Below are 23,234 nucleotides of genomic sequence, written 5' to 3' on the forward strand. Positions count from 1 at the left end.
ACTGCCATCTTTTCTCTGTGGATGATCATTAGCAGTTATCACGCGGAAACTAATTTTGCATAGAATGAATTAGCTATTTGAGGGAAAAGTTAGTAAAATGACACCAATGGGCTGTGTTAGTGGCTGAGTAACGGTGCTGGTGCCACGTGGGGCGTGCTGAGCCGCTCGGATCAACGTGTGTCCGTGGGTCGCCAGGCTGGTGGGTTGCAGGGGGCAGCCGGGCAGAGGCTGAGGGGCCGTTGCCAGCCCAGGCGGGGGCTTGCTCTGCCTCAAACCTGGCTGTCGGGAATTGATCAGGGAGATGACTTCTTCTTTTGTGCTGGAGCTGCCGGGAGGCCGGGGCAGCTTTCCCCTATGTAGGCGGTGCTGCACCCGCTCACGGTGGGCTCTCGGGGGCCCGGAGCACGCTCTGCCCCCAGCCCACCTTCGCTGTGCTGCTCCCGCCGGCGCTGGTGCTCGCACACACGGTCTGGGGAGTGGAAGAGCCCAAGGAAGCAGTGCCAGAGCTGGTATTAGAATAAAGAACTGACGTTACCTCTGCTGGCAAAACTAAGCACGGAAAACACTGAACGAATTGCCGTGCTGTTTGCTCTGGCCGTGACCGAGGCAGCTTCTGCCTCTTGCTGGGGCTCACCTCGGGTGTCCGTAACAGTTTGCTGTGCCAGCTGGCCTCCTGGCGTGCCTTTGCGCAGCGCAGAGGCAAACCTCAGTCCTTCGAAGCTCCCTTTTCAGCCGGGAGGTCCAGCAGCGAGTGGCCGAGGGAGGTTTACGCGCTGGAGGCCGAGGAGGTGGCTGCCCTGCGGCCGAGCCCCCGGGCGCCCCAGCTTCGCCGTCCCCCGAGCTGCTGCGGAGGGGGGGCTCGGGCTGCCGCTGGCCCCGCGGCTGGCCAGGGCCGGCTGGCGGCGTCCCAAACGTGCCAGCGGTACCTCGGCTGGCAGCAGGTGCCCCCAGGCTGAGCAGGGGGCAGTTTGAATCTTGCCGGGTCACAGGACCCCTGCCAGCGGGCGTGGCTGTACAGCTGAAGGGGGAGCCGGGGCCGAGGGGGGCTCGGGCCGGGGTCTGGCGGCGGCCCCCGGGGCACGCAGGGCCGCGGCTCCCTCGCACCGCCCGTTTGCCCGGCGCCCTGCCCGCCCCCGCGGCCCCCCTGCCCCGGCGAGCGCTCGACAGCGGCCCCGGCGGGGCGGAGCGGAGCGGGCCGGGCGGGCGCGGGGGGCCGGGCGCCCGGCGGGGCGGCGGAGGGGGTCCCCGCGGCACCGGCAGCGCCGCCTCCGCTCCCCGCCTCCCCGCGCTCGGAGGGCGGGGAGCGGGGCCGGGACTGGCGGCGACGCGAGCCCTTTGTGGATGAAGCTCCCTTCCGCGGCGCTCTGCGCGCCGGAGCCGGAGGGGCCGCGCCGCCGCCGCCGTTAAGGGGCACCGGCACCGCCGTCCTGCGGCCGCGGCGGGCGCCCGGGCAGAGCCGCCGGCAGCATGCGGGGCCCCCCGCTCCTCCGCCGCCGCCGCCGCCTGCCCGCGCAGCCGCTGCTCTAGAGCCCGGCGCGGCGATGGGCAGCGCCGCCCGCTGAGCCGCGGCGGGGCCGTGCGAGGCGCGGGGATGTGGCGGCGGGCGGCGGGCGGCGGGCGGAGCGGGGCGCGCCCCGTAGGGCCCGGCCGAGCGCCCGGCACCGCGCCCCCGCGCTGCGCCCCGCCGGCGGGCGGCGGAGCGGGCCTGGCCGCCGCCGTCCTGCTGCTGGGGGGGATCGTCGCCGTCCTGCCGAGCGCCCGGGCCGAGCCGGGTAAGGAGCGCGGCGGGGGCGCGGGGGCGGGCGGCGGGAGCACGCCCGACACCGGGAGCCGTGCCCGACACCGGGAGCCGTGCCCGACACCGGGAGCCCGGCCGTCACCGGGAGCCCGGCCGTCACCGGGAGCACGGCCGTCACCGGGAGCCGCGCCCGACACCGGGAGCCGTGCCCGTCACGGAGCCGCGCTGTCACCGCCCTGCGGGGAGGCTCGGGCTTCCCGGCGCGGTGCTGCCGCCGCCCGCGGAGCTGCCTCACCGGCTGCAATAGCAGCGGGGCCGCCGCGGCGGGAGCGGCACCGGGCGGGCTGCCGGCGCCGTGCGGCACCGCCGGCGGGCAGAGCCCGGCTCTGCCTCATTGTCTGCGGCGCCCTCGCCCCGCCGCTCCCGCCACCGGGGCTGCTCTGCGGCGGGGGACGCGGGGGCTCGGGGCCCTTCCCCGCAGGCAGCCTGCGCGGCGGCCCCTGCCTCCCTGCCCTCCGCGGCCAACGCGCGTAGCGGCTTTCCCGTGGGACGGGCCGGCGGGGATCGGGCTCGTTCCTTGCGGGGCAAGAGGGGCGGGCGAAGGCTTTTGTTCCAGCCGGGGAGCGTGTCGAGCGAGGGGGGCTGCGTGAGGCGCGGGGGGGGGGGGGGCAGGGGGCCGGCGCCGAGCGGCGAGGGCAGGTACGCAAGGGCGAGCAGGGGGCAGGTACGGAGGGGCGAGCAGGGGGCAGGTACGGAGGGGCGAGCAGGGGGCAGGTACGGAGGGGCGAGCAGGGGGCAGGTACGGAGGGGCGAGCAGGGGGCAGGTACGGAGGGGCGAGCAGGGGGCAGGCACTGCCCAGGTCTCAGCACAGCATCTCAAATGTAGCTGAGAGCTACAATTTTGGGGTTATAGTCGGGGTTAGAGACTTCCGATTTCCCTTGACTTTTTGAGCCAGGCAGCATTCTGCGCACTCCTCACTTCCTACAGCAGTCGATACGCTGGTGACCTCAATGCAGAAATGATTACTGTTGCTAGTAGTTATTGTATGTGCCAGATATAGGTGCCAAATATAATCTAAGGCTGTGCTGAAGTAATTGGAAGAGGCTAAAATGGATGTACGGCTAGATTACTCCCATGGGCTTAAGAAAAGAGTATGGATGCGGATCCACATTTCAAAGCTGTTAACGTGAATGTACAGTAATCGTATAGGATGGATGTCAGTTTTACGGCCATAATATAATAAGGTTTCTCATTTGCAGGTTGGAGGCTGGTGGAACAGTGCCTCATACTTCATGACTTGTTCTGAGCGTGTAAATACTGCCGTTTGATTTATCTCTGTAAGATAAATTGACCCGTGATCAGAGGCTAATGCCTGAATTTTCACCTGTGCTTGTCAGTTCAGGCTGGATTTCATATGAAGTTTCGTGCCATGTCTGAATTATGAAATGTGCCTTCACTTGTAGCTAGCCAGCCTCTTGGAACTGCTTTTTAAAGGCTGAGGTATTTCTGACAATGCAACAAGGCACCCCTTCACACTCGATTGCTAGATTCAGGAATAGAATGAAAAGTGTTATTATTCTGTTTGCTCCTTTGTGGTCTGTGTGTCTTTTATGACACGGCCATCATCTCACTGTTAAGTGAAGAAATCCAACAGAGTTCAAAAACGTATCTGTAGGTATCTATAGCCTACAGCTTGGGAAAAAAGAGGTGAGAAACTACAACAGTGTCAAGAAGCCAAAGTGCATAATAACAGTATGCATAGCACCCATGGTGGAAAATCCCGTCACTGATGGGTATTGCCTGGCAATTTTAGACAACTGGGTAGTTACATTAATGTAATCTGTTGTAATTAATAGCTTTGAGCTGAAATTGCAGGTAGAACTTTATTAGTCCTATGCAGTGTTTATCAGTAAACAATGGCTAAGGTGCAGAAATTGGATGGCCATCAACCGAAAAAGCTCTGCCTTTCAGCGAGAGGGAGTGCATGAAATGCTGTCTGCCATGAAGTCAGGGGCAAAACACTTAGCAGAGCCAAATTTTCAATCAAGAATATTAATTTTGTCTAAGAAGGTTAACTTCTGTATGTTTACATAGAGCAGTCTATGTGTAGTTCTGGATTTCTGTTAAGCAAACGTGCTTTTACTGCTTTCTGTGAGTATGACTGTGATGTATATGGTTCATAGAGCAGGTCTACTGCCGTGAAGTCCAAGGGACGTTACCTGATGCATTAAACACTGGGAATAGCATTTGTCATGCACCGTTTTTACTACAGTTTTCTCTGCTGGGGAATATTTGCATCTGTGGGATAATTGTGTCCGTCCGTCTGTACACGCTCACAGATGAATGCTTGGTTCTTCTGTTGGGTTTATGTGCAACACACGACATTGCTGTGTGTGAAGATGAAGCAGGGAACTCAGGGCATGGAGGGTAAAGAGAGAAGTTGTACTCTGATGCTAGTGCTTCAGAAGCCAACTCAAAAGTCTCCTGATCCCTGAGACGATTTTAAATGGCTAGGGTAACAAAATTTCCTTTGACCTCAATAAAAATTCAGGACAAAGGGAAAAGATCTCCCCGAGAAGAGATGCTGACAGGATGAGACGTTGGGCTACCAGGCAGTGGGAGCAGAGAGATGGGTTATCTCTGTGTTAGGGGCTCAGAACCAGACCTCAGTGCTTGTCAGTGTCTTGAGACACTGTTGACATCGAGTACAGAGTGATGAGCTTTCTAATAGCAGGTGAGAAGCTTTAATTTTGACTTCAGAAGTATTTTATGCTTCTTTAGCTGCTTACATACAGAACTGCTCAGTGACAGAGCAGAGTTAATCATTAATTTCCTCAGTATGTCATCCCCAGGACCGCCTGAATTCAGGTGGAAAATAAAATTACATTGTCCACTCTAGTTAGAAGTACAGAACTGTGATTTCTGATGGAATATAGAAGAATGAGTGCAAAAATTCAGTTAAACTGACTATATCTGTCAAGAAAGACAAAAGTAATGAGCCAGAAAACAAATGAGGGCACGTGGGGTTTTAGGTTGACTCCTACCATGCTCCAGCCAGGTGAAACTCCCTGGTGAAACAGAAGCATGAACCCTGGGCAATCATTTTCCTTGGTGGGGAGGAGAGAGAGGCGGTTTCTGAAACGGGTGTAACTTTGAAAGCTGATCTGGTCTCAGCGGATCTGTTGGCTGGTAAATACACATGGCACTATTGTTTGAGTAAAATGGAGGAAGAGGAGCATTGCTCGCAGTTGTGTTGCCCATGAGTTTAATCAACTGATCAGAGGGGCTGCAAGTGGCAGGGCTGGGGAAATAAAAACTTCAGAAACGTTAAAATGTACCTTTTATGTATGCCGTCGCCCTTTGTGCTTGCTTGTGTAGCCTGTTTGAGTGATGAACTTGTCAGGGAAAGGTCCGTTTCTTCCTACATCTGCTGAACACTAGCACAGTGAGATCTCACCTTAATTAACAACAATTTCAAAAACAATAACGACACCTCCAGTGCAGTGGCTGCTTCTCGCAGCTGGAGCTTCGATTGAACAACTCGGAGAGTGCTCCATGCCAGCTGCTAAAATGCCAGCCCCACCTCCTATGGACCACGGCTGTCGATGGATGGCAGCTGCCTGGGCTGGATTCTCAGCTCCTGAAATTCCACAAAAAGCACCAGAACTGGCACATCTGGAAGCGTACAGTCGGTGTGGTGTTTGCATTGCCAAAGGAGCTGCCACAGAGGTGAGGGCTGCGAGCGTACCAGGGCATGATCCCTGGATCCAGCTCCACCTTGAGGAAATTAGTGAGGACAAAGGCACTCGACACCTGCTGTGGCTGCTGTCCAGAACTACCAGTCCAGCATTTTAGGAAATCAATAGTTTCAGGTTGGTCACGTTGCTCTTTTAACGTTCTGTCTGATTATCTCAGCAGACCAAAGTATGTGCAGGTATCTCAGCTACCCTGCGAAAGAACAGCGAAAAGTTCAAATTCAGTCTCATTTTATTCAAAACAAAAGAGGAATCTACAGTGTGGGTGGAAAGGTTAGGCCACCGGGAGCATGCAAACCAATGCTGCTTTGGGAGGATGAGGATTTGATGGGTACCCTTGGCATCGATCCACTGGTCACAAGTTACCTTCTTTCACTGCTTTCCTGGATCTGAGTTACTCCCTGCATTAGCTGATAATAAATAATCTGAGTTTAGCATTCTGATAGGTACAGAATGCTTTAAGTTCATGCATACTGAAACCACCTTGATGAAATGGTTCTCTGTAGATCAAGAGAAGCAGCTGGTATCTCAGATGAGGTTGAAGGGTGCCCATGTTTTGCCTGTAAGCAATGCTGGCTGGCTGTTGGAGACCTATGGTTAGAGAAGAACTTTCCAATCTTATTTTCAGTCACGTTCAGTCATCCGGTAGCGTATTGGAAACGTTGTATCCTCCTAATCTTCACCGCACTACTTTCTGGAATGTTTCACACTTGCTTGAGGTCAGGTTGATGAACAAGAGGAAGGGGGCTGGGAGTAATTTTCTGTTTATGGCCTTTTCTTAGTCATGTGGGAATGGTTGTTTCTCCGGAAGTAAATACCGATGATATTTGCATAAGTTTGAATTCAGGCTTCAATGTCCAAACATGTCAACATTTCATTAAAAAAAAAAAAATAAAAAGAGCATTTAAGTGGTTAGGTACTGTTTTAACTCCCTTCTGCTGGGTGCAAGGAAGGAACTACTGCACTTACTGAACGACTCTGCATTGTACTGCTGATCTCGTAAGGCACTGCCTTCCGACTAGCAAGGTGGGATAGCAGTGGTGGGCTTTGGATTTAGGGCATTTCTCTGCTAAAACACCCCATGGAAAAACATTCCCGATGAGGGTGTTTAGTTAGAGAAGTAGAAGATACAGGAAAACCAGTTCCTGTACATCTCACACAGAGCAGTTTGCTGCTGAAGCAGTTGCAGTACTGTTGGCAGAGCTGGTCTTTGTGCCTGAGGTTGTGACTCAGAAATTAAGGGGTCAGGTTCATGAAGAAAAGGCAAACACATCTAGAAGTTAGTTTTAAAAAATTCCAGGAAATAACACTTGTATCCTTGAGTTGAAGGTGCGCAGGAGTTTTCCTACCAAAAAAGAGAAAAGAATAGAAAAAAACCTCCGGATGAAGTAGATTGGGACGGAGCCGGGCAGATAGCGCTGTGCCTGCCTGAGTGAGAGGTGCTCGATCAGAGGCTGCCTTTGGGAAGGTGACAGCACAGCTGTATGAAGGACCAGAAAGGAGGAACATCCACCGCTGTGGCCTGGGTGATGCATCCCCTTTCTCTGCAGCCTCCTCTGAGGCCGTGGGGTTCTGCTTGGGCTCACGCTAGGCTAAATGATCCTTTATCCACCCTTCAAACAGCTTCATTTGGTGGCCCCTGTCACCAGAGCATTTGAGGCTTCTGTAGTCATTGCTGGATCACGTATGTATATGATAGAAAGGATTTACCCTTGTTTTTCAGCTAATGGTCTTGCCCGTGATCGCTCTTACCCTGTCTTCTCCATTCAGGCTAGGTTGGCAGCTCCACGAGGAGTTGAGCAGGAGACAGGCAACTGCTGTGAACTTTCTCTCTTTCCAATGTTGGTGAAGCCTATACCCTCACCCCCATAAGCTGCTTAGCAATACCTCCCTTACTCTCTTCCTGCCCTGCCTAAAACCCAAATACACACAAAACAGCGATCCACAGCAAAAATTTTTAGATGCCACGAATGAATCCTTAGAGTTTATCAAGAGAGTAATGGACCAATGCTATGAAAAAAAACCAGCAGGGTCTTCCCTTCTTTCTCCTTAAACATAACTTTCAATAGTTTTTGATTTGAAAAGGTCCATAACAAAACATTTGGAATTGAAAAAGAAGCAAACGAGAGCAAAGTCCAGGCTCTGAACTGAAATTTTAGTGGCAGTCCTACATACATGCAGAACTATACAAAGGGAACATCTGCATCTCATAATTATTGTCACAAGAAGAAAGGCCGGTAATGCTCTTAAAGTCTGAAATGGAGATAGGATGCTGATAGGTGCCTGGAGTGCATCTTTGAACACAGGTGATGCTTTTAAGGGCCTCTCAAGAGGAGCTATAAGTGACTCAGTTTGACTTCTTCCTTTTAAAGGAGTTACTGCAGAAAACGCAAGTCTGAAGATACAACCGCTATGGGCCCCTTTTGGGTGAAAAGAAGTTACTATGTTATTAATATTTAAATAACAGTTACTTTTTCAGGTATGAGGTATATACAGTGTGTATAGCAAATGTAACACTCATAATATTTCTATTTGATCTTGAGGCTAAATCAGGGAAAATTCCTTTCTGGATCCTGGAAGCATAGGAGGAGGAAGGAAGGAAAAATGAAAGAACGTTTGAACATGGAGGAAATAAACATCCAGACTTAGAAGACAGTGCCAGTTTCCACATTTTCTCCACCACACATTGCTAAACAATCTATAATACCTTGTCTATCATTTTATCACCTGTAAGCAATGTACCGGTGTTGGTCTTTTAAGGGAAGTACCCAGGCTGATACCTACTGACTTTGAATAGGAAGAATACAATGGGAGAAATCAGAGGAAAAACTATGCAAGATGGGCAACAAGAAATGTAATTTTTCTGGGCATGTTCTCCAGTGTTCAGGTGTTATCATCAGGTTTAATGCATCAGCTGGGGAAGAAGCAGTAGCTTTTTTAAAAAAAAAAATCTCCTGAATTGCCTTTGTGTGTGCGCGTTTTCCTTATTATGACAAAAAAGCCTCTATGTTGAATCTAGTGATTTTGGTTGCTCTCTAGGAAAGTCTTTGTACATGATATACCTACCTACTGATCATGTGCTTTGCTAAGTGCTGATGCAGATGGGTGGTGATAAAAAATTCCTGAAGCAAGCCAATATAAATTAAAATCCATCTGTATACCAGGTAATAAAAAAGCAGCAGAACTATCCCGCATCCCTCTGCTGTTCAGCAATACGATGATCTCACTGCAGTGTTTTTAGCTGAAAATAAGTAAAAAGTCTGTAAATAAATTGTTGCTCTGTGTTTGAGAGGTATGGATTTTGTAAATCAAACCTTATATGGTTGCTAGCTGGGATAATGCAAGAAGATTGTTACATAAATATGTGTAACTCACTATGCTAAGAGACAGATTTAGTAAGTCAAAAGAAAGGCTAAACATTTAAATGCATGGAAATTAAAATGTCAAAACCAGATGCCAAAGGAATAGGAAACAAAGATGTATTAGTTTTCCGTGGTATTTCTTAAACAAAGACATAACTGAGGCCAGCAAAATATGTTGGCAACCAATGCAAAAATGGTCAGAAGGGAGTTGAAGAATGGAAGTTTATCCTTGGGAACAGTTTGTTACCAAATAGTTGGTCTTTGTTTTGAAAATAATAAAAGGACTTAGATTGTATGATTTTGTTCGTCACTGAAGTTCTGAAAAGCTGATTTAAAAGCAACCATTACAGACTTGCTTGGTTCTTTCTTTGTGTTTTCTTTTAATTTGATGAGTAGCCTTGGCCGATGAATTTATCAGTGACGAAAAATTGGATTTTATAAGGGTCATGGCTAGTTAAGAAAGGGAATGCATGTTTACAGTTTTCTGTTGTGGTAGTATGTCTTTGATGTGAGATCTTTAAGCTGAAATTTTTAGGGGTAGTTTTCAGAAATCCTTAAAATTGATTATTTTTGGTTATAGCGTATTCTGCTCTGTACTTCCATGATACTGTAATTTTAAAAATGCTTCTCTGACCTTGTGGTAAAACATCTTGGCAGAATGATTTAAATACCAGTACAGCTTGATTGTTGTAGCAGTTCAGTATGCTCAGGTAGGGTTGTCTGATTCTATTGATGCCCACCAACTCTGGAAGTCTCAAATCCTGGGGTTTTTTTGGTTTTGTTTTTGTTTTTGGTTTTTTTTTTTGCAATGAGTGTAGATGCAGAATTAGATATTGACATAAAAGTAGACTTGAAAATGCTGCCCCTCCTTGATTGGCAGTCCATAAACATACTTGAAATTCCCAGCTTTTGCTTTTACTTTGCTACTACTTTGTTAGTAGTAGAGATGTTTTTTGATCTGCAACCTGCTGATTTTATCAATATATTTCCCCATGCAAGGTTTGGTATCTAAAATTAATTGCTATTTAAAACCAAAAATTTGACTTAACTGGAGGAGTGGAGCTTGGATTCTAAATTGGCTACAGGCAGTGGTCTTTTGCTAGGCAAAAAGTGGGAGTGTTGATCAGACATTTTATGGGATGCTGTTTTAGCTCTACTGCTATTAAAAAAAAGCATTATTTTCCATACCTCTTTTTTTTTTTTTGTTTTTTTTTTTTTTTTTTTTTTTTTGTTTTTGTTTTTTGTTTTTTGGGTTTTTTTGCTAATGAAACACCTAGAAAAAGCTTATGGAGTCCTGTCACACAATTAATATGAAATTATTGACTTATTTTCACAAGTAATTTTACCAGCTTGTCACCTACCAAGAGGTCTGAGACACCTTGATGTTTTACTGAGAAGGCATATACAAAGCCTGTGGACCAGGCTGGATTGTTCCTGAGCACCTGCAGCATCTCACATCCAAAAGAATATTGCAAGTAGGGCAGTGATTGGCCATAAGGAGGAGTACAGAATATGGGGAAAAAAATGTATTGGTTAGAGATTTCTAGGCATTTAGGTCACAAAGGAGTCATGATGTCAAATTTGTCTTCTGCATAAGGTGGGTGGTAAGATTTCTCTTTGTTTTAGTGGCTGGTACAATCGGGGCAGCTCTGGGTAACCTTTACAAGACTATGCCATCCTAATTAAAATTTTTCAGGGGCTGAGCAGTTCGCCATAATTGTTGGTGAATAAAGGTGTTACTATCGTGTTTCAAAATGTATATAATTTTAAAACTGAATGTGTCTTGCTTCATTTTCTAGTCATTCTGTATACGAGGCTGAAGAGCTTCAAAACCTCTTTTCCACGCATAGCTATGTCTACACTGTGATCAAGTCTTGCTTTTTGCTTTGAGTTCTCAGATGGTTCCGTCAAAGGCATCTTTTCCACATATTTTGTCGTTCTTTTGAGTCCTCTTTGAAGTCTTTCTAGTCTGATGTCCCTCTGGAACTGCAGCCTCCAGAGCTGGTCTGGTTTTCCTGGTTCATCAGGAAAATCGGCATCAGTGTCAGATGTAATATAATTTTTTGTTGTAATGCTGATCTCCTCATATGTGAGTTGAATTAACTCCTGTAGGAGTTCCTACTGATCTGATTACTCACCTCTGCTTCAAAGATTTATTTTTTTTTAGAGTAAGTTTACTCTGCAGACTTTGGTATAGTCAAGAGAAGCAAGATTAACATCTCCTGAAGCTACAATGCTTCTCCTACTTGTGGAAGCTGCAATCTGCTCAGCAGGCAAAACCCTTCATCATTGTTCCCCTCCACAGACACTGTTATCCCATGAAACTGGTCTGTAGTCTTTATTTCCAGATGTGTGATCTGATACTTGACTGCATCTGCCTGCCTGCTTCGATGTTCATCACTTTCCCAGCTGTCATCTGAGAACTTTTATCAGAGATAGTTTTGACTTCCTCCAGGTTACTGATAAAAATGTTGAGCGCAAGGCTGAGAATCAGTCCCCATGGGAGTCTATCAGAAGCATTGCTGCTCAATTTAATCATTTAAAATCTACTGCATATGCACCATATTCATTTTATATTTTATTAATCAAAATGAAAGATATAAAGTCAAATGCCTCATTGAAACCTAAGAATATTAGATCAAATTTGTAGTCTGATAGAAGTATAAAATTAAAGTGATTCATTGTCCATAAAATCTTGTTTCTGGGCATTAATTATTCCATCCTCCTTTTGCTCGTCATTAATCAAATCGTTTTCCTGCTAATCCAGTCCATCGTCATCATCAATATCAAACTCTCTATTTGACAGTTCCCATTTACCCTGTTGAAATGTCACAATATCAAAGAACAAAGAGAAATACTGTTCTTTGTTTGCTTTGTCTCCTAGCGCTAGGAATAATGGGACAATCAGCAACTGAGAAAAAAAAAAAAAAAGTCTCATTCAAAACCCGTCAGTGCTGCTTCACCCCCCTCTGGCTGTAGGGCTGGCAGCCCAAGAAGTGGGTGCTTTAAGGACCCTCACAATGTAGGTCTGGTGCACTCTGGTCGTGCCTGGCTGCACCGAGTGATGGAGACTGAAGGATCCTGTCTGGTTCAGGGTGGCATTTCCTACAGTCCTGTATGGACAAAGAGAACATTGAAAATGTGAATAATAAGCACTAGAAGAATATAAACTGTAAGAAGGTGCATGGAAAATAAGCTCCTGGAAAACCAAATGCTACTCGGGCGTAGTCGACACTTCTCCTGAGGGCTTTGTGCCTTACTTTTGCTTTTGTAGAAAAATAGTTTGGGAGTAATTAACTTAAAAAATGCATGCTTCTTACCTCATACCATCCCCTAGTAAACAGTAAGTCAGTTTGTGTGTGTGAAACTTGCTGCGAGCAGCGAATTCCACCTTGTCAGTATCTGTGCATGTGTCAGGGTGTTCCAGCATATCTTGGTAGAAATAACACGGTTTTGCCTTTTAAGCACTGAATGTGTACTTTGTCAAACAAAGGTTTATTAATTACAGGGCACCTTCGTCTTTTAGAGTCTTTTTAATATCAGGACAATATAGTTCTTTCTCTTCGATACTATTTAAATGTAAGAAAAAAAAAGTTATAAGAATTACATAGTGGAAAGTAAAGCTCTTTTATTACTCTATTCCTGTACAAAGTAAGATTTATTCCCATCAGAGTAACACTTACAACCCTTTTGTTATGTCAGTACTCCTCTCAATGATAATATTGGCATTTGTTCTTGTAAACAATTGGAGGACTGCCATTTTAGCTGATGCCACAGTCTCCTTAGGGAAACTATTTTTGACGAATGTAACCACTTTTGATAACTTCCACATGTGAAAGGGAAATGCAATCTCACTTTGGAGCAAAGAATGTACTTTATTTGCTTTCCGTTTAATACAAGTGGATTCTTACAGCTGAGGTGGCAATAGGATTTGGAAAACTTAGATTAAATGGAGTTTTAAATGGATTAAAAAATGGATTTTTTGCTCTTAAAATATATGCTGACAGTGTTGATAGAGTGACATTTAGATGCAGACTCTGGTGCCTGTTTTTGTCAATGGGGTATAATAGGGATTATTTTTAAGTACTTGCTAGTGTGTACGTATCCCATTGTGTGGTAAAAATTGTTCTTAGGAGTATTTTTTGGCTCACTGGTTAAGCTACCTTTGCTAGAGAAGACATAGTAATATTCCAGAAAAAGGCTAGTGAGGTCACTTGAGCGAGGGTCTCCTGTGGGTCCCCAGCACTTGCGGGGGGTTTGTATCCTCAGAGCTGGGAAACCAGGGGGGTTCTTCACCTTCTTGAGGAAATAGTAAACGCAGCTGCTCTGCAACCCAGAAGCAGGTGGGGCTGTGGCGTGGTCATCTGTGGATTCATCTGGGCTTTTTCCAACTCTTGTGCGATGTTCCCGTGTTGGAAATTGTGCCGCATGTGCCATGCTTTTCATTTTGTAGGGGCTCTGTATAGTCAGTACTTTCTGTATTGACTGCCTGCTCACTGCTCCTCAGGTACTGGATGGGTACAGGTCAAATACTTCCTGGTCTTTACTGGAGAGTCTGGGAGGTATTGGTTACACCGCTTCTGTTGTCTGCCTGGGCTTTGTGCATGGCTCCTGACTACAGAGACTGTAAGAGATAAAATTATGTATGCTTATTCATGTCATCAGCTTTAAAGAATTAATTTGCCTTAACTAGCATTTGCGTTCGCTGCATTGACAGCAGCATTTGCGTTCAATGAACTTGGGCTTTTAAAATCCGTGTTATTGCATATTTTGCTTCCAAAATTTCATGAGTTTTAGGAGCGTCACCAGTGCGGAGTTAGTAATGCATTAATAGTTCTTGCTGTATTGAAAACCATTTCTTTTCTTTATGTATTTATTGTGAAACAGTTATCATGGGAGAGTTCTCTCCCTGTAAATGCAGAGGAGAGAGAAGGCACCTATCCATTCTACTGGGACTTAATTTCTCTACCCATGGTTGCTTTTGCTGAGCTAATCTCAGTGTAAAACATCAATTTTTCATCTCCACTTTATGTTAACTTTGGTTGACTCAGTCTAGACAATCTGTGTAGTCCAAGTGCTGTATCCCCACTACAAGTTCACCATGGGAGTCACCTCAGTGTAATAGTGCTTTTGGGGAAGGTTTTGCAGAAAAGAGGCAATATCGAGCTGAATGTCTTTCTCCTCAGCTCCATCTACAAGCAGCGGTGCTCTGTGGGGGCAGTGGGGCACTGAGACCTGGCCCCCAGCACCCCAATATCAAGCACCTCCGTAAGACCCAGCGAGGTTGCTCCTTTCTTGGCATCACGAGTCTCCATTTCGGCTTTGTGTTTGTACATTCACTCAGGCAGAAACACGTTATGCATTTCCAAATCAACATATTTACCGAATTGTTTTTAATAGTTGTTTCTTTCGGCCAGCTGATTCGTACACTTTCCTGAGCATTTAATTTGATTTCTACATTAATTCCATATCAGGGAGTAATTAGAATAGACAAAGAAAGAATAAGTAGGACTTAAGTTCTGAAACAAAACTGCCATGTGAATTTATTGCCTGTGGTTCTTCTGGACCCGGTCATCTGCTGCAACTTCTTTTAATAGCTACTTCTGACTTTAATGCGATCAAAACAAATGTAGCATTTTGTCCTTGCTGCTTAGTTGTTGGCACAATCCCCACTGAACAGGGTGGGGAGCGCTGACCCTGAAGTTTGGTACCCAGGCAGCCGCGGATGGATTGCAGAGCCCGCCTGAAGCCCTCCGATACCTTCCCTTAGTCAGTTCACTGCGGGATGGTGCTGGCAGAAATCTTTAACAAAGATATTCTTGAGTTCCATGGGATTTTGTAAATGCATCAGTTTTCAACACAATTTGCAAAGTAACATGCAAGAAACACTACTAGTATTTTGTAATATTTTGCTTGCTTTCCTAAGAAAACAAAACTAAAGCAATGGGGTTTACTTTCTTTTCTCAGTCCATTTGAAAGACTGACAAGCGTGCAACCTTCCTCAGTAACTTTTTAATCCTTTGGCCAGTTTCCATCAGGTTTGTCAGAGATAGAGAGTCATCTGCCGTCTCAGGTTCTTCCTGCTTTCATAGAAATCTGTGGCTGCAAAGATGGAAGGGAGCTGATAATGAACGCTCTGCTGTTATCTGCTGTTCCCAGTGCTCCTAGCCAGCAGAAGTGATGGAGCTGTCTCAGGGGGCAGGTGGGGAGCTGCCATCCAAGCACAGGGAAGGGCTGTGGTTTCTGGGGTATGCTGTGGGGCTGGGGACACAGGGGCACAGGCAGCGGGAGCTGGCAGTATGGGAGAGCGGCTGGGAAGAGGGGATGGGGCTTCTGAGGGTGTGTGGCTGGGAGCTGGGATTGCTGTGCTGGGAGGACACCTTCCCCAGCAATTCCTGTTTGGATGTGACCCTGGCAAGCCAGCCTGAGGTTTGCCGTCATGCTGGGTAGGGAACCATGAGCCACATCTGGGTGTAGGGACAGAAAGCCATGACAAATATCTGTCACCACTTCCATGGAACCAGCCGCTAGAAGTGCAACATTATAAACAGTTGTTGATTCATTCAGCCAACACAAGGTACTAGGGAGTACAAATTAGCTCTTAAAAGGTCTGACCTATTTTTCCAGGCTTTTCTTATTTGAAACAAAAATCCTGTCAGCACACGGTCTTGTTTACACAACACATATACATATGCAATAGTCTTTTATTCCATGTGCATTATCCTACTGAGTACTCACTTGTAGCTCTGGGTCCTGTGTTTATCACTATAGCAGTGATTAAAAAAAAATAACATTAAAAAAGCTTTCAGCAGCTTTCCACAATGCTATTGACAAAAAATCCCCCAAAACCAAAAAGCCACAAAAAACCCCTCAGTGCACATTTTAGAGAATACATCAAATTACGTTCTGTCTTTCAAGATATCTTGCAGTCAAGATATCAGGTGTCAAGCAATCAACATCTTTCTGAAAATAAGGTGTATTTTTTTTTTTTATCTGAGGAATTCCTCAGAAATCACTAACAAGTATCAGGTTTATGGGTTAATCCCATAAAAAGGTGGTGCAGATCACTGGAGCTCAGCCTTTGGAGAGAGAAGAAAAGAGGACACATTCCAGTGTGTAGTTTTCAGATCAGTGGTTTACATTATAACAGTGTAATTTAAGATTTTATGGTAAACCAAGATGAATTTAACATAAACTTTGGTGCAAAAATAGCAATATGTTCCAGTTGGAGCTTGCAGAAAATGCTTAAAAGTAAACAGCAAGCAGGCTCTTTGGAAGCTTTTCTCCCTTGCTCATCGCAGGTGCTGCTGCCTGAAACGAAGCTAAGACCTGCTTGCCGCTGCCTGGTAGCTGGGTCAGGGCTTGTGAAGGTGCCCCCACGGCTACAAGAGAGTAAAGGGAGAATACCAGAGAGAAATCCTTCCTTTTTTGAATTTCCTGAAATGTCCCTGTAATTCTTCGGATGTCACAAACTGTTGAAGCAACCCCTAGCTCTACTCCCTGAATCCTAATACTCGATGTTTCAGATATTGAAGTAATGCTACTCATTAGTGGCTATAAGATTGCAACTAAGATTTACATTAAGGCTTTCATGGGCCGTTGTCTGAGGTTTTACGACATCCTATTTCTTCTTACGTTTGTCCTTTTTGGCCTTTTGCCAAAGAAAAAAAGATACTCAAAAGCACCCCGGGATCTCTAAGGCTCAGTTTTGGAGGTACCATAGGTACTTCAGACAGCAGTGCTCAGTAATTCTCATGTGAGATGGTAGGTACCAGCACAGTGACTGGTGAGAGTTACAAAGGTGTTTAGGTGCCTACAGTTGCAGATGGGAGACTGCAAGATCACTGGAGCAATTTAGGCACAGAAATTGCACTGCTTTTTCAAGGGGTTGGTGGCTTCTCAAGTGAGTAGGTGTGAGGCAGCTCTCATAGCTGGCAGCTCCCGCAAGTCTTTCGAGGCAGTTACATGCATCATTTGTGAATCTGCCCCTGAGGTGCTTGTGAGGAATTGTTCCAGGCGCTGTATTAGTTTTGTTTGTTTTGTCATCCATGCAGGCACTGGCTTCTCTAAACTTGTTTGCAAGGTTACGTATTGCAGGTTATTTTAGTAGCTTTTGTTCAGCTCAAAGTATCTATATCTATCTGCCTTTAGTGTTAAATACCAAAAGCACCAGCCCTTCATGTTGCTAATATTAAAGAATTTAAAATAGTTGGCGCAAAACAACATTCGTTTTGCAGAGCTGATACGATATGCTTGGGTTATTCAGTACTACCTGTGAGCAAAGACTGCTGCTTACTTCTCTGTCTCTGACCTATGCCTCTCGAGATGGTGCACAAGTGCCTGCTGATAGGTGAGAAGAATCCTGGTCCCGTGCATGTGCCCATATGTATTTCTCTCTCTTTCATATGGGAATGAATGTTTTGGTAGCTATGATAGACTGGCATATTAAGTAAATACGTGGGGTTTTTTATATGTAAATGTACTTGTGATATGCAAATGTAAGTATTTCTCTATGTCCCTCTTTCCCCCCCCCCGTGTTTCTGTAAGGCCAGCGTCTGTTTATCTGAAGGTGATAGCTTTCATGTTGTTATTTTCATGAATATTTGATCTGATATAAGGTGCCCAGCTCCGTGATTTATATGTTAATGGATTAACAATCATTGCAATTTCAGAATATATGAAAGAAGTGGAAACTGGCTCTCTCCCTGTCTTGATTTCCTCAAATTTGTATTCACTCATGATTTGCATTTGACTTGAGAGCCACCCACACTGCTCCTTCATACCGGTTGATTATCCTGAGACTGCTGCTGAAGCCGTGGATGACTACGCAGCAGCTGTGTGTAGAGCAGGGCTCCCTTGTTGCTCCCCGAGCGTGGACGTACGTTTGCCCACGTGAACCCTGCAATGAGAAGCAGGGGCGGTCTCCCACATTGGCCGGTAGATGCCACAAGGGCTACACCTCTGCAAGACACTGACCTGGGATATTAAATGGAACCATCTGTAGGATTTCTTGATGTTATCAGGCTGTTTAACCTCACATTGCTCCTTTACTTTTCCAGACTTTGTCTTCTTTCCAAACTACCCTTTTTTTCCTCCCGGCACAAGTACATTAGGCATCTCCCCAGAGAGAAATGGGCTGAATACCTGGCAATAATCGCGGCGGTTTGACCGTTCACAAAATTATTTTGCAAAACTTGAAAGAACTGAGAAAGCCTTCCAGCCACAGCCGCAGCTCCCTGCACGCCGGCTGCGGCACGTGTTGCATGCACACACACACGCGTGTGCACAGTGGGAGCCGGCGTTGCTCTGCGCAACTGCTGCGTATAGAGTAAGCAGCAGCGTACTGCAGATGCTGTGGTATTTCATACCAAAGGTGATGTGCATGCTTTGCATGTATGCTTTAATTAATGTGTTGCCATAGAAGGGATGTGTACGTTTACCTGAAAAGGTCCCTGTGCCTCCTAATACCTCTAACACCAATAACACCAAGGGGTGCTTAGTAATGGAAATAATATGACAGAAACAGGGGGACAGTGACATGTTTGTTAGAGGAGACAGATGAACACTTCTGTTTATCCCATCTGCTCGACTCTCTGTGTGTCTCCATTACCAACATCATCCTTGGGTGACGGCCTTTGCTTTGTGATGAAGAAACGTATTAAAATTCTTCAGCCTGAAAAAAGGTGAGTGAAGGGAGATTTTTGAAATCATGAATTACCATTCATGGAAGCGATCATGGTAGTGAACGCAGAATCATTACTGACTATATTAATTTAATTGTATTTATTTGTTCTATATCTCTCTAAACCCAGGCTTCTTACCACTAATTGCTGTACAAATACCAGACTGAAAGGTAGCCTGTCCCCAGCAGCTCATAACGCTTCTGCGTCCTGTTCGGTCTGCTGCTGATGGTGCCAAGGCTTCTTCACTGCTTTGAGTTTAATCTGGAGGAGCTTTCCTCTTCTCTTCCACTGAAATTCCCAAATGACTCTATGGGTATTTTGTGCCATCCAGCTAATGTATTTCCTAAATCAGGTGTTCAGGAATAAAATTCTTCTGGCACCACAAAGCTGATTTTTGCTCCCTTTCCCCAGTGGTGCTTTCTTTGGTGATGACAGCATTTGCAAGTGAGAAAATGTCTGTCTTCCACTTTTCCTAGCTGAAAGTACAGCCAATTTATTTCAGGGAACTGCATGGGACATTTTTAAATTAATCTTTTCCATAAATGTTGAAATTGCATTTCATGATTGAGGTCATGGGAACTAAACTCTGCGGCTTTAGACAGTTTTCCAGCTATCATTGTACAAACATGAAGCAGAGGTAGTACAGGAAGGTTCTCTAAAAATGCCTTCTGTTCTGCCAAGCTAATGTTTTTTTAATCAAACCTCTTCAAATTTATTCCGTAAATTTTTCTGGCATTCCTAATTCTTGGGACACTCCTGAGTTCTGAACAGATATTGTAAAACATGATATGCAGGTAGGCTGCTACTTATCCTCAGGAAACACATCCAGTTCTGCTGGATTAGGGCTTTCAGAGCTTTTAAACTGTGTGAGCATCGTCTAAATCTGGAGAGCGAACAAGATACACTGAGCAGTGCCTGTCAGCAGTGGGATGGAGTCAGCATTTTATCACTTATGGCACTGAAAGTAATTTAATGAAATTAACAGAAAAGACAATTATACCAAATTGCTATGGCAGATATTTGGACTGTAAGTGCAGTATAATAAACTCATATTCATATCAAAATGGAAAATCATGTGTAGTGTAGCAGTAATCATTAAATTTTTTGCATCTTTAATGAGTTCATTTCTAAATACAGCTATGAAATCTCTTACTCATTTCATTGCAGTGTTGATTCTTCTCACCTTCAGTGTACTCACTCACTGTGTTATTAGTGCCATTTGCGATATGAGGAGTTTACAGTAATGCCTCAAGGTGGACACTGATAGCATTAATGTTTTTAACGGTTTATCGCATTAGGAAATCTGAACATGATACTCACTTGGTAATCTTCTGGTTTAACATCCGATACCTGGTTTTGCACTGGCTTCTTGGAACCTCTCAGGCAGTTTGTTTCTCCTGGCAGCATCGGGGTGGGCTCAGTGGGTGGAGCGAGTCGGTGGCATGAGGCACGTGAAGCATCTTCTGTGCAACTTCTCACCAGCTGAAGTGTGCCCAGCGTGGAGAGTTTCTGCCTCGCAAGCAGAATTCATTTGGTATTAATTTACTGAAAACTGCTAAATATTGCTGATCAGGATAGGAGAAGCCTCCATGTTAGTTTTTATTCAATTGCTGTTGACAGCACTCCAGTTTTGTGCTAGCACTGCAATGATACATCATAATTACTAACTATTTTCTTCTTTACATATTTAGCAGAATTCCCTTTTATAGAAATGAAATAGGTGAACTATTACTAAACTATATATGTTGATAAGTAGTGGTGAGGCGACTGGATTTTAAGTTGCAAATGTAACCAGTACAATTTACAGCTCACGCTAAACTACACTAATTATAGCCAAGGTAAGGATAACTAATTTTTTTTCCCACTTGTGTAGTTATTACCAGACAGCATTTTGAATTGTGGAGTAAAATCACTTAACTAGATCTGTCTTAAAGGCTTTAATTTCTTGTCTCCTAGAAATTACTGTTTTATTTAATGTGAAATTAGTATTTTATTCGATGTGTTTCGTATGGAAGTAAATAAGGATCATTCTATAGTTACTAGTTTAAAATAGGTTTATTTGTTTAGTAGATTGCTTATTATGCGTATTTCCCATGAAATTTATAGTGGCCTGACCAGCAGGTTTTTAAAATGTAAAGTGATGTATTAATGCATTACAACTGTACTAATAACTTATATGCTTGTATGATTCACTTGCCCTTTGATGGTCATATATTTGGAAAGGACAAATGCTATTACCTTAATGTACAACATTTGGACTTGAGAACCGTTTGGCGGCAGGGGGAAGCTGTTGATGCTGTTGTTTTATTAGTGTATCACCAGAGAAATGGCACGGATGCAGAAATGACATTGCAAAGAGGGTGCAAAAATCGGGAACCAGTTAGGCCAGTGTTGCCTTTTGAATGCTTACAGAACAGTCTTTAATTTCAAAGTCTCTTTTCTTATTTATTTTTAAGCCCTTGAAAGCTTTTATCTGTTTCAGTAAAGAACGGATCGAGCACTAGGAATGAACCAGGGCTGTGGTATGAGTATTGTTATCTGCGAGACCACTGCCTCAGTTGTAGGATTTGGAAGATGTTTTCTGCTGTGGACCATGAACTGCAGAAAGGGAAAGGTCTTTTGGGACACAGCAGCTGAGATAGGCTTTGTGCTCTGGAATGTAAAGAGTGAACACAAGAGAGTTTGTTCGTGATGCTAATGCAAATAATTTAAATCAGATTTGAGGCTTCTCTTTTTCTGAGTGTCTAGCTTGAGAAATCTAAGGCCCAATTTTGAAGATGTGTTGAGAAGAGGGAGTTTTGACAACGCTGCCAGATTCTAACAGGCCTTTAGAATGAGTGAACTGTCATTTCTCAGAGGCTTGTAATGAAAAGATTTGGCTGGATAGTCATAGGGACAGTAAACGACACATTTCTTACAGTAAGATAGCACCGTTTCTGTATTTCACACCCCTGCTCAAAAGCAGCTCTATGCTTGTATTTCTCAAAGAAAAAGCTGCAGTAATTCCTGAGAGGACAAAATAGCAGATTTCATCCCTAATGCTGTTTTCTTAAAAAGACGTAATCTGTTTTATTGGAAACCCACATCCCTGTATCTCCAAGTTTGATTGAAGAACCATCTATGTATAAAACCTCCTCTTGAATGTTCCAGTTTAGCAAACATACAAGGAGGTGAAAACAGGGCATTATGGAAAGAATTCAGAAACCTCAGCTACAGGCGTCCCCCTCAGTGATGCCTCTGATACAGCACCGCCTGCCACGTTGGCTGTGTCAAGATCAAAGCTGTAGATGAGATCTGGGAGTTGGAGCTCACACGTCCCAGTCTAGTACATCAGCAGTGGGGTATTTCTTGCCTTGCCTTCGTTTTAAGTCTTCAGTTGGTTATGATTCATGATGCTTTATGAAAAGGGCTTCACAGTGTTAGCTCTTCTTTCAGAGGGAAATCTTCATTCCCCTCTAAATGAGCTGCCAAGGAGGTTACCTGGCAGGATGCAGTGTGGCAGGAGTATTTCAGTCTTGAAATGGTAATAAATATTTACAGCTATTTCCCCAGAGCTCTTTAGTGTTGTTAAAATGAACAACTCTAATTACAGAATATTTGTTGAGGCTGTGATGACCCAGCCACTGGTGCAATAAACAGACGAACATAAACACTGTCCTTCCCTGCTTGGAGAATGTTCCTTCTGTAGTTTTGTGGCATGAGTGACTAGAGTTAGCGCCACAAAAGCAACTATGATTTTGGCTACCCCTACCTATTGAACTTCCTGGTGCATCAAGAGCTCACATCAGCCATTTTTTAAAATCTATTAATATGCAACAAAAACTGAGTAGCATTTGGCTGTGTGTCTATTTTGAAAATGTCTAGTTCGTAGTAAACAATTCTATGGTGGTGGTTTGCCATGCTCAGATCAGATTGTTTTGGTTCATTATTGAAACAGAACTCTGAATATCACCTGCAGTACTTGCAGTGGTAGCACTAATGCTGCTCAGGGCATCTTTTCAGCTTCAGAATATGCTGTGGAGAAGCATGCAATTTGCAGACATTATGTAGTACCTATTCCAGTTAGTTTTGAGGTTTGGAGTGAGCGGTAGATGAACACCGCTCTTGACCTGGATTTCTGGGATAATGAACCCCAGGAGAATAGGCCTCTAGAAGGGTGGAATCAGTGAGTTTTACAGAAATTAAACTTCTTTTAAAAACCTCTACAGTTCAGCAGAGAGCACTCTGTGGATTCCTATAGGGTCATTTAAGAGTTCTATAGAAAAAGGATCATTCTCTGTTGAATTTCATAGTCTCTTACCAAAAAACTTACCATAAATAGTTTACAGGCTCAATTTATTCATTATGCCAAAGTATCATTCTCTTTGGCAGAAACTCCTTTTTTACTGTAAGGGTTGTCAGACGCTCCCAACTTTGCCCATGGAAGCTATGGAGTTTCCATCCTTGGAGACATTTAAAACCTGACTGGCAATGGCCCTAAGCAACCTGCTCTGACTGACCCTGCTTTAATGGGTGGTGCTGGACTCAGTGACCTTCAGAGCTGCCCACCAGCCTCATCCATTCTGTATATCTTTCTCTAAGGTGTTCCTTTTCCAGTTACCCCATAGGTACACAACTGGAACCATAGTAAGGGAGTAATGAGACAGGGTCTGTTCTATAGGCTCTGTAGAGATTGGTGGTCACTCTCAGACCCCA

General features: G+C 45.1%; 1 protein-coding gene across 1 annotated transcript in view; it reads left to right on the top strand.

Annotated features, from left to right (window-relative positions):
* Positions 1 to 1,618: 1,618 nt before the first annotated feature.
* The window catches only part of KIAA1549L (KIAA1549 like), a 137,378-nt gene continuing 115,762 nt past the window's right edge, over positions 1,619 to 23,234 (top strand). The window contains exon 1 of the mRNA XM_055722950.1: positions 1,619 to 1,772. The gene's annotated coding sequence lies outside the window, so the exon portion shown is untranslated. The remainder of the gene's footprint in view (positions 1,773 to 23,234) is intronic.

This window comes from Falco cherrug, chromosome 10 (assembly GCF_023634085.1).
Source record: "Falco cherrug isolate bFalChe1 chromosome 10, bFalChe1.pri, whole genome shotgun sequence".
Classification (NCBI taxonomy): domain Eukaryota; kingdom Metazoa; phylum Chordata; class Aves; order Falconiformes; family Falconidae; genus Falco; species Falco cherrug.